General features: G+C 44.4%; 1 pseudogene; it reads left to right on the forward strand.

Annotated features, from left to right (window-relative positions):
• The first annotated feature begins 5,274 nt into the window (after positions 1-5,274).
• On the forward strand, positions 5,275-8,844 carry LOC123825418 (annotated as a pseudogene).
• Positions 8,845-9,936: the final 1,092 nt, after the last annotated feature.

The raw sequence follows: 9,936 nt of genomic DNA on the forward strand, positions 1-9,936 counted from the left end.
TTAGGGACCTGTCTTTCTTCAGCTCTCCATGCTGCTTTGAGTTGACTTTCTTCTCAGGCTTCATGAGTGACCCCCACAGCTTGATACTGGTAGAAAGACTTCCCGAACCCGGACAAACCCCTTGGACCTGGCTGTCATTGCTCCAAACCAGGGAGGTATCCAACCTCAAGGAATCATTGTGGCTGGAAGATGGAATACACTGATTACTTAAGCCTGGGGCACATACTTAGCCATGTGGACTGAGACTTAGTGCCTGGTAGTGGTATTGGGGTTGGGGGTAGTGATTTTGCCAGAAGTGGTAATGAATGAATACTGAGCAGGAAAAACCATCAGGTGTCCAGTTCAGGCCTTTTCTTTTCTCTTGATGTCTCTATTTTTCTCTGTCTCCCTGCCCACTGTTACCCAATCTCATTACTCTTAGTCTTGGGGGAGGAGGGTACCTCCTGAGTACTACAAGGCCTGGATTAGGGGGAACAGAGATGAGGTAGCTAGCCAAAGTGCAGACTGTTTAATGAAGAGCCGTTCGGGGCCTGGCTGGTGTGGCTCAGTGGCATGAGCATCAACCTGCAAACTGAAAGGTTACTGGTTCGATTTCCAGTCAGGGCACATGCCTGGATTGCAGACCAGGTCCCCCATTGGGGGCTGTCAGGAGGCAACCAGTCAATGTTTCTCTCATACATCGATGTTTCTCTCCCTGTCTGTCTCCTTACCTTCTATCTCTTAAAAAAAAAAAAGCAACTTGGAGGATGCTCCTCTGCCTTGGACTGCCTCATCATGGGTACTGTAGCACCTATAGAGGGGACTTTGTCAAAGTCTAGGTAAATTCTACTTACATACCTGTGCTATTGCCTGAATCCACACTAGCTGTGAACTCCTAAGGTGGCAGATGTGAACCTGTAGGTATCCAGCACATACTTAATGGGGTGATTACTTGGACTTGAGTCCCCCATCCCACTAGCCTCCACTCCAGGCCAGATGAGATATTTCAGGACACGTGGTGTAGGGAACAAGGTTTGAATGGTTGACTTATGAGCCTCCTGTTGCCAGATTCTGTTCCACATGGCTGCACAGGGCCTTTGTGGTTGGTTGGGATCTCTGGTGGCTTCTGAGTTAGTCACTTCTGCATGAGTGACTTCACTCAGAGCCTGTGGCACAGTTCCTTTCTTAGTCACTCTGACCCATCTGGGTGATAGCAGACTTGAAGTAAATCAAACAGACATTGCTCCTCTTTAACACATCCTTGGAAGTTTCTTAGCATAAATAAGGGATCTTGTTGGCTAGGGAGACCTTCTTTGTGTCTTGATATGGCCGGTGAGAGCCCACAGGGCAGTGGGTACCCAACTTTTATGGCATCTGGGACCAGTTTCATGGAAAACAATTTTTCCATGGATGTGCCAGTGGAGTTGGGGGGAGACAGGAGGCAGAGCTCAGGTGGTAATGCAAGCAAAGCTTCACTGCTTGCCTGCCACTCACCTCCTGCTGTGCATGCCTGTTCCTAACAGGCCACAGACCAGTACCGATCTGTGGCCCCAGGGGTTGGGGACCCCTGCCATAGGGTATCCAGAACTTGGAGCCCAGCCAAGTTCCAACTCACCCTCAGCCAATCTCTAGGACAGATTGGCATCTAACAGACCTGGATGGTTGCTATAGGTGGTCAGATGTAGCTGGTTGGTCTCCTGGGATAGCTTCTATGGAGCTGTAAGTCCCCTGAAATGGTGCTGGGAGTGCTGGGACAACATGTTCAAAGGCCTGGTTATTTCAAAACAGGTGTCAGCAAAATATGCTGCCGGCTTGGACCAGTTCTCCTAATTCCATGATTGCTGCAGCACTTCTTGAGCCCTCAAGGAGGGGGATGGTGCTTTTGCAGAACATGTACTTGCTGCCCTTTAGGGCAAGGAAGATGGGCCTGAACTCATGCTGTTAATACATCACCCATTTATTCAGTTAACAAATACTTATTGAGCCACTGCTAAGTTCCAGGAGATACAGTGGAGAATAAGATGGAACCTGGCCCTGCCCATAGGGATCCATCTTACAGCTTAGTGGTAGAGAAAGCCAAGGAGACAAAGTAGAGGTCTCTGATGGAGGCTTGAGGGTCCTTTCTTGAGTGTTCATCACAGCCGTGAAGAGCATGGGTGTTGGAGGTGGCAGATCCAATCCTAGCCCTGCTCTTTTGGAACTTCAGATTTCTCATCCATAAAATAGGGCAGATATATAAGGGTTGTGATGAGGATTTAAATGCATTCACATTCGTAAAGCATGATATTGGCTCAGGATAAGCACTCAATAAATGATAGTTTTAACTACTATTGTGAAGTGATATACCTTGAGTGAAACCCCTTATAGCACAAGGTACAGCACTCTTATATTTTTTAAAGTTTAAAATTAAGAGCATCTTTTCTTTATAATCAGTCTACCACAAGAAGACATGGGGAAAAGGAATCACCTTTTCTTGCTTTGCATCAGTGGGGTGCCAGGCATGTATTTGAAAACATTTAATCCTCCCAACTGTCAAAAAAGTAGGGATTTTTACAACCCATTATACAGAGGAGGAAACTGATCTTCAGAGAGGTATATCTTCCCAGGGTCACACAGCTAATAAATGGCTGAACTGGAATGAAACCAGGTCTTACCTACCGCAAAACTGGTGTTTTATGCAGCTCCTCCAGTGTCCTGGGCCTCCAAAGCACGTGGCCCTGAGGACTACACTTGCCATACAGTTGGGTAATCCTTTGTTTTCCTGAAGTTTTCCCTGGTGGGATGGCCCCAGTTGCATTCATTATTATGCACTCTGATCCAGACCCTGAAGGAAGAAGAGTTAGCACAGGACATCCTGTTTCCCTGAGGAAACAAAATGGCTTATTCTATGTCTCCAAGTCATTTGGACATCAGGCACATGGTTTGTGCATATGAAAATCACCCAAGAAAAGAAACACAGAAGTGGAGTCCACACTTCGTATTTCAGACCTTGGATCTAGACATTAGCCTCTGGTTTTTCTTGGCCCCACTAGTTCCTTTTCAGCTGCATTCATCTCACCTTTTGGGGTCTGCTAGGAATTTTCTGATTTCCCATGGAAGCCACAAGATCCCAAGGTAGCAGTAGGGCCAGAGCAGAGGGGGAAAACAAGGAAATATGAGAGCCTGGGAACAGAAAAGCCCTGTTGGATACTCTGAGCATCCTGGGAGTAGGCACTGGTTCCTTTTATTTCAGTAACAACAACAATAAGGACATGATCATGTGCCTGGTACCATTTGCAGTGCTGTACTCATAGAATCTCTTTACAAGAACCTTAGGAGATAGGCATATCATCAAGATAGAATCCTAGGAGATGGGCACTATATATAATTATCTCCATTTTATAGACATGGAGAGTAAGGCACAGAGAGGTCACACAGCTAAGGAGGGGCTGGCATTTGTACCTAGGATTCTTGAGTCCATGAGTTTAACCGATACGTCATATTGCTTTTTGGTAAGGAGGGAGGAGGGAGCAAGTAAACAAATAAGTCTGGGCTTTGGGGCTTGCCAGACAAGGCCCAAAGAGAGTGTGCAGAGAACCAGTGTATAAGCAGATGTACTATGGAGTCTGCAGAGTCCAATTGGAATTCAGGCTATGTCACCTGGTGGCTATGACCTTGGGTGAGTAACCTAATCCAGAAGTGCTCATTTCCTCATCTTCAAAATGGGTATAATAATTTTTTCTCCTAAGGCCTTTGTAAAGATTAAATGATCACTTCTGTAAAGCTCTTAGCCCCATGCATGGCATATAGTAGGTCTCAATAAGGGTTCACTATTATATTAAGAGTATTATTACTGATGCTATGCAGATAGATTGTATTAACAGAGCATTATTGCACCTACATGAAATTAAAACTCCATGTTGACAAGGATTAGAAGGGAAGTGAAAAAGCTGTTAAAGAATGAAAGGAAATTAAAGGAAGTGTCTTAAATGTTTCATTATTTTTAGTGTTTCTAAGTGGAAAAAATAAAACAGACATGCAGTGGGTCCTCAATGGCCTTTGACTGTATGAATGAAAAACACTCTAACTTGTTCTTACTGGTTGAGTCCATTGGCTGAAACTCTGACCTTATGGTAGTAGAGAGATACCCTTGGGGGGTTGTTACTGGAAGGGACCTGTGCGGAAAAGAGGTAATGTTGCAAGCTTGCAATGATAGCCCTGTAAATGTTAAATTTTCTGCTAGGGATTTAAGTAAATTTGCAATGAGAAAAGAAGGACAGTTTTTAAAAATGGCTTTGTATTTTGTGGCTGTTGTATTTGGATATACGGTAAAGTGGATTTAAAATATTACATGCTTATAGTTTTACAGATGCTAGAGGGATCTTCCCAAGCAAAGAAAGATTAATTTTAATTCTTAAAATTAAATTAAGAAGGTGTTGGTGGGATAAAACTTTCTTCCTCTTTGCCACTAATGAATTGGAATTTAAATTCTAATTGGAACCAGAATAAGTCTCTGTAACTGATGATCATTGCTAGGATTTGTGTCTGTTGGAGCCTCTGGATCTTTCAACACATTAAAAGAGAGGCAATCTCTGGATGGAACTACACATTTAGAATTTGAAAAAGCAGTTAAATTGGTCATAAGCTCTTGCTGAAATCAAATATCTGACACATATTGGCCGCTGACTGTCCATTTTGGTATGCATATTTTTGAGTGGATCAGTTTGGACTCTAAGATGGACAAGATGAAAAGGAAGTTGTGCTTGTCACTTAAATTTGGACCATGGTTATATGGCACTGTAGCATAACTTTGCTGCTGCTGGAGAAAGCAGCTGGCTCAATAGGAATTGCAAATTCACTGATCATGATTGCTGGGACCTGACTAGAAGCTGAAAACAGACTAGCTGGGTATGCCTTTTCAGTTTCAACAGGAGATGTGCTGGATTGAAAGCAGACCCAGGCTCCATGAACAGGACTCAGACCTTGGAACGACTGGAGACTTAGGGTCCCATCTGTGGAACTCTGAATTATGAAAACATGAATTGTGGATGCTGGCTGGACCTTCTGGGTCACATACAAATGCCATAGAAAAGGGCTTGCTCTCAGAAGGGACCATCTAAAATTAAGCTGCTGACCAGCTTTTTATCTCTGATCAGAGGCTAACTGCATCCTAACTTGTGTTCCCCAGGAAAAGCTGCCGGTTGGGGGAGGGCACATAATAGGGACTGTGACTCCTCCATCTGCTTTTGACAGATCAGCCTCTGGGCCTTCTGTGGGTGTGTGTGTGTGGGGGGGGGGGGCGTGGGGGGGCCGGTATGGCACTGTTCAGCTTTCTGGATTGCTGCAATTTGCCACAGTGGGCTGATATCCTGATTCTACCTCTGCACTTTTCCCTGGTACAGACACCTGAGGACGTAAGGTAGGTTGATTATTCAAATATAGCTGTCTCTAGAAAGGGATTCATCTTTCCTATGGTGCTATGTGGATAAAAGGGGAAGGAAGTTATGTAGACCCCTTTTGAAATTTTTGAAAATTTAGAATTTCATCCTCTATTAATCTGCTAAGGCTGCTATTAAATACTACAGAGAGGGTGGCTTAAACAACAGAGATTTATTTCCTTACAGTTCTGGAGGTCAGAAGTCCAAGATCAAGTTGTCAGCAGGGTTTGTTTTCTCCTGAGGCCTCTCTGGCTTGCAGATGTCTGTGTTTATGCTGTGTCTTCACGTGGTCATCCCTTTGTGTTGTCTGTGCCCTAATCTCTTGTAAGGACACTTGACATTTTGGATTAGGGCCCATCTTAATGACTCCATTTTACCTTAATCACCTCTTTAAAGGCCCTCTCTCCAACTGTAGTCATGTTCTAAGGTACTGAGGATTAGGGGCTTTAGCATACTAATTTTGAGTGAAGGCATTTTAGCCCATAACACATCCTAACCAGTTCCTGAATATATCTTATCTGGTTAAATGCTTAAATTTTTTTTAAAAATTTTATTGATTTTAAGGAGAGAGGGGAAGAGAGAGAAAGAAAACATCAATTTGTTGTTCCACTTATTTTACCATTCATTGTTTGCTTCTTGTATGTGCTCTGATGGAGGACTGAACCCGCAATCTTGATGTATCAGGATAATATTCTCACAAACTGAGCTACCCAACCAGGGCTCTGGTTAAGGGATTTTATTCCTCTTTGTACAATCCTTCCAGATGAAAGGACTAGATGACAGTAAGAGATGATTTTTAAAATGTGTTTCCTTTGCTGTGGTTGGGCCCTGAGCCATCTGCGAACTCCTAATTGTTGCTCCAGGTTCTTTCAGGTCAGTGCGAGGGACTTCTTCATCGCTGCCTGAGGAACACTGGAATGGGTGAGAAGGAACAGGCACTGAGAGGAAAAAGGTCTGTGTGTCTTTGTTCTCAGCACTTGGTAGGCTAGAAAAGGAGGAACCTGGCCAGAATTCCTGCAGGACAGGAAAAGGGTGGGGGGACATCTCAACATGGAAAAATTCTGCAGTGAAAATGGAATGCCTGAGAATGAAGGAAAGATGGAAAACAGAGAAAAGCTTCAGTGTGCTGAAAAGCCAGAGTAGCTCATACTCTGGAAGACAAGGAAAAGTTAGAAAATGAGGGAAAAATAGAAAACAAGGGAAAGAAGATACTAGACGAAGTACTAGAAGAGAAGGAAGGAAAGCCAAAAGAAGAGGGAAAGCCAGTGACTCGAGGAAAACCAGAGAGCCAAAGGAAGAAAGAAACCCAGCTATTGGATGAAGGGCTGCAGGAAAGCATGCCCAGCTGGGGATGATGTACCAGGAAAGCCAAAAGAAAAACCAACAAGGGGCTGGCTCAGTGCCTCAGGAAACACAAAGAGGCCATATACAATATGTCCTTGAACAGTTAGGAGATGGTAAGAGAATTTGACGAATTTGACGAGATGGGTAGGGTAGAAGATGAGATGAAGCAAACCAGACAGAAATTGGTGGGGGGTTGGGGGCGGTTATGTGGATACACAAAAGTTTACAGGACCCATTCTACCCAAGGGGTTCAAGGGAACTCAGGGGTGGCTATAAGGCCCCACAAAGGGGCTTTGGAGATATTCCTTTTGTGTAGTGCCCCTGGCAGGCATTTGCCAGGCCCAGGGCTTTAATTTTATGCTTATACTTTGCTTTAGGTGTCTTTCTCAGTATCCAACTGTAGCACTCTGTGTTTCAGTAGCATATTTTCATCCATTGCATAGAAGAATGTTTATGGTGCATTGTTAAATTAAAAAGGAAACAGTTTGCAGAACCAAAAAATAAATAAATGTGAAGTTAGGATTGTTGATTGGTGGGGCATACTGATTTTGTGACAGTGGAGAAAAGCAAAAAGCTAGTACCTAGGGAGACTTGGGAATGGGAAGGGCATTTCTCATCTTTGTTTGTCAGAACTAGTTCGGGAGTCTTTCCCTCTTCCTGAAAGCTTTCCACTGTTGCCTTGCCATGCACTGCAAGTACTTTGAGTTCAGACTGCTCAGCCTGTGGTCACACCTGGCAGCACTGACTATGACAACAGAGGAGCCTTTCTGCACTCTCCATCAGAATGCCTTCAAGTGCTATCCAAGCTCACAAGATGGATAACTGGTATCATGGACATGCAACACTGTTTGGAATGGACTCCCTTCAGGCGGTCCCTTGAAAAACAAGGACTGGACCAGTTTTTCATACCGGTCTGGGAACTCTAGGCCAGGAGGTCTCAAAGTAGAAGGCTACACTGGGAGTGCTATTAACCTCCACTGCTTGACTAATGTCTGTTCTGCTTGGGGCACCCTAACATTGTAAACTCATTTTCAGGGAGCCCACATATGCCCCCTGGTGTTGTATTGTCTGCCCACCACCACTCTGGCTCAGCCCTAGAAGGCTTCATTCAGGTCAACTTAACTTGCAGCCCATAGCTGTGCTGGACTTGAGTTGATACCTTGGGCCAGGTAAAAATGTGTCAGACAGAAACTGAGGAAGAGGCTACCTGGCTTTCTTAGGTAGACTTTTATGGTTAATGGGAGTCATTTTACTTTAACTGGCTAAATCCAGGTCCCCTAATAAGATATAGCAGAGATCGGTCCTGCAGATTGGTTTCATCCTTTTGTGTGGGGGTCCTACTGATAATAACTTTGTTGTAAAGAAGCCTGGGCCAAGGCTACACTATGTAGAAAAGAGTTAATAAAGCAGACCTGAAACTGCTCACTTTAGAAAGGCCTATTTGCAAGGTTGGCACTTAGCTGACTACTGGGAACTTGGGCTTTGGGAAGCTTCTCATCATTCACTAAGTGATGCATGGCTTGCTATGCCTAAACTGTGCAGTGTGCTTTATGTTAAATATATGCTTTTCTTCTGGGAATTCGGAATTTGTTATGTGCTAGGCAGAGAGTGTCTACATGACCACCCCCCAGTGAAAGCCCTGGGCAGTCAGTCTCTAATCAGCTTCCCTATTAGATGATATTTTGCTGGTGTGATCACAACTCATTGCTGGAGTAATTAAGTGTGTCCTGTGTGACTTCACTGGGAGAGAACTCTAGGACGCTTGCTCCTGATTTCCTTTGGACTTTGTGCACCTGAAATTTCCCCTGGCTGATTTCTTCTTCACAGCCTTTCTCTATAATAAATCATATTTGGCCATGAGTAGGCTTATATGTTGAGTATGTGAGTCTCCTAGTGAATCATTGAACTGGGTGGGGTAGTCTTGGGGACCCCCAACACAAAGCATGATGGGGACTTCTGGGGTATCAGTAGTGTCTCTCAGTCTGGGTGCTGTTTATATGGGGTGTGTTTAGTTTGTGAAAAGTCACTGAGTTGTACAATTATGATCTGTATACTTTTTCTCTCTGTAAAATCAACGTCAATAAACATAAAATAGAAGACTATATACCACAGGGATAAAAAACAATAATTAAAAAACCCCTCCCTTTTATTCAGCGAACATTTGTTCTTCCTTTTTACCGGGCATTGCAGTGGGAGCCTGGAACATGGGGTAGGAAAGACATCATTATTGTCTCTCAGTTTATTGAAAGGCGGGTAAAGAGATACTGACAATGTGGTGAGATTTTTGCTGGACTCTATCAAAAACAGGGTAGGGCAACAGGGGAACAGAGAAAGGGTTTCTAACTTAGCTATTTTGCCACTCCAGGCTTGCCATTCAAGTATCTACGGAAGACAGGCAAATAGACAAAGGTGGGGGGGCGGGGGGTTGGGATCTGGGAACTTTGACAAACTGGGGAAGTATGCAGGCATAGTGTTGCCAGAACTGCTAGTTTTGTTTTGCCTTTCAGGGAAAGCCACAGATCTGAATTTTGTGCGACCTGTCTTGATTCTGAAGTGCTTTAAATGAATCCAAATTTTGAAAAGGGGAGTCAAACTAAACAACCCTGCAGGCCAGATTTGGCCTTGGCCTGCCAGTTTGCCATGCACTCTTCCATCTCTCCCTCTGACCAAATACTGAGGGTATACTTTTTTTTTTAAAGATTTTATTTATTTATTTTTAGAGAGGGAAGGGAGGGAGAGAGAGAGAGAAACATCAATGTGCGGTTGCTGGGGGTTATGGCCTGCAACCCAGGCATGTACCCTGGCTGGGAATCGAACCTGGGACACTTTGGTTCCCAGCCCGCGCTCCATCCACTGAGCTACGCCAGCCAGGGCTGAGGGTATACTTTTTTAAGCACTGGAAAAAACAGTGAGCAAGCAAGACACTGGTATGGAGCTTCTCAAGCTTCAGTATGTGTAGGAATCACCTGGGTAGTCACGCTGAAAGGCAAATTCTCAGGAGGTCTGCAGCAGGACCTGAGAAGTTGCTTTTCTAACAAGCTCCCAGGTGATGGTAATGGTGGCGATCCCTGAACCATAGTTTTGGTAGCGGTGCTCTGTAAGCCAGAGGGGCACAGGAGCAGGTGTTATTTGAAGGAAAAGGAATAGGGACCTTGACATGAATTTGGAAACTCTTCGCAAGCATCCTGTTTTACTT

This window comes from Phyllostomus hastatus, unplaced genomic scaffold (assembly GCF_019186645.2).
Source record: "Phyllostomus hastatus isolate PE091 unplaced genomic scaffold, TTU_PhHast_1.1 phas_contig_64, whole genome shotgun sequence".
Taxonomy (NCBI): domain Eukaryota; kingdom Metazoa; phylum Chordata; class Mammalia; order Chiroptera; family Phyllostomidae; genus Phyllostomus; species Phyllostomus hastatus.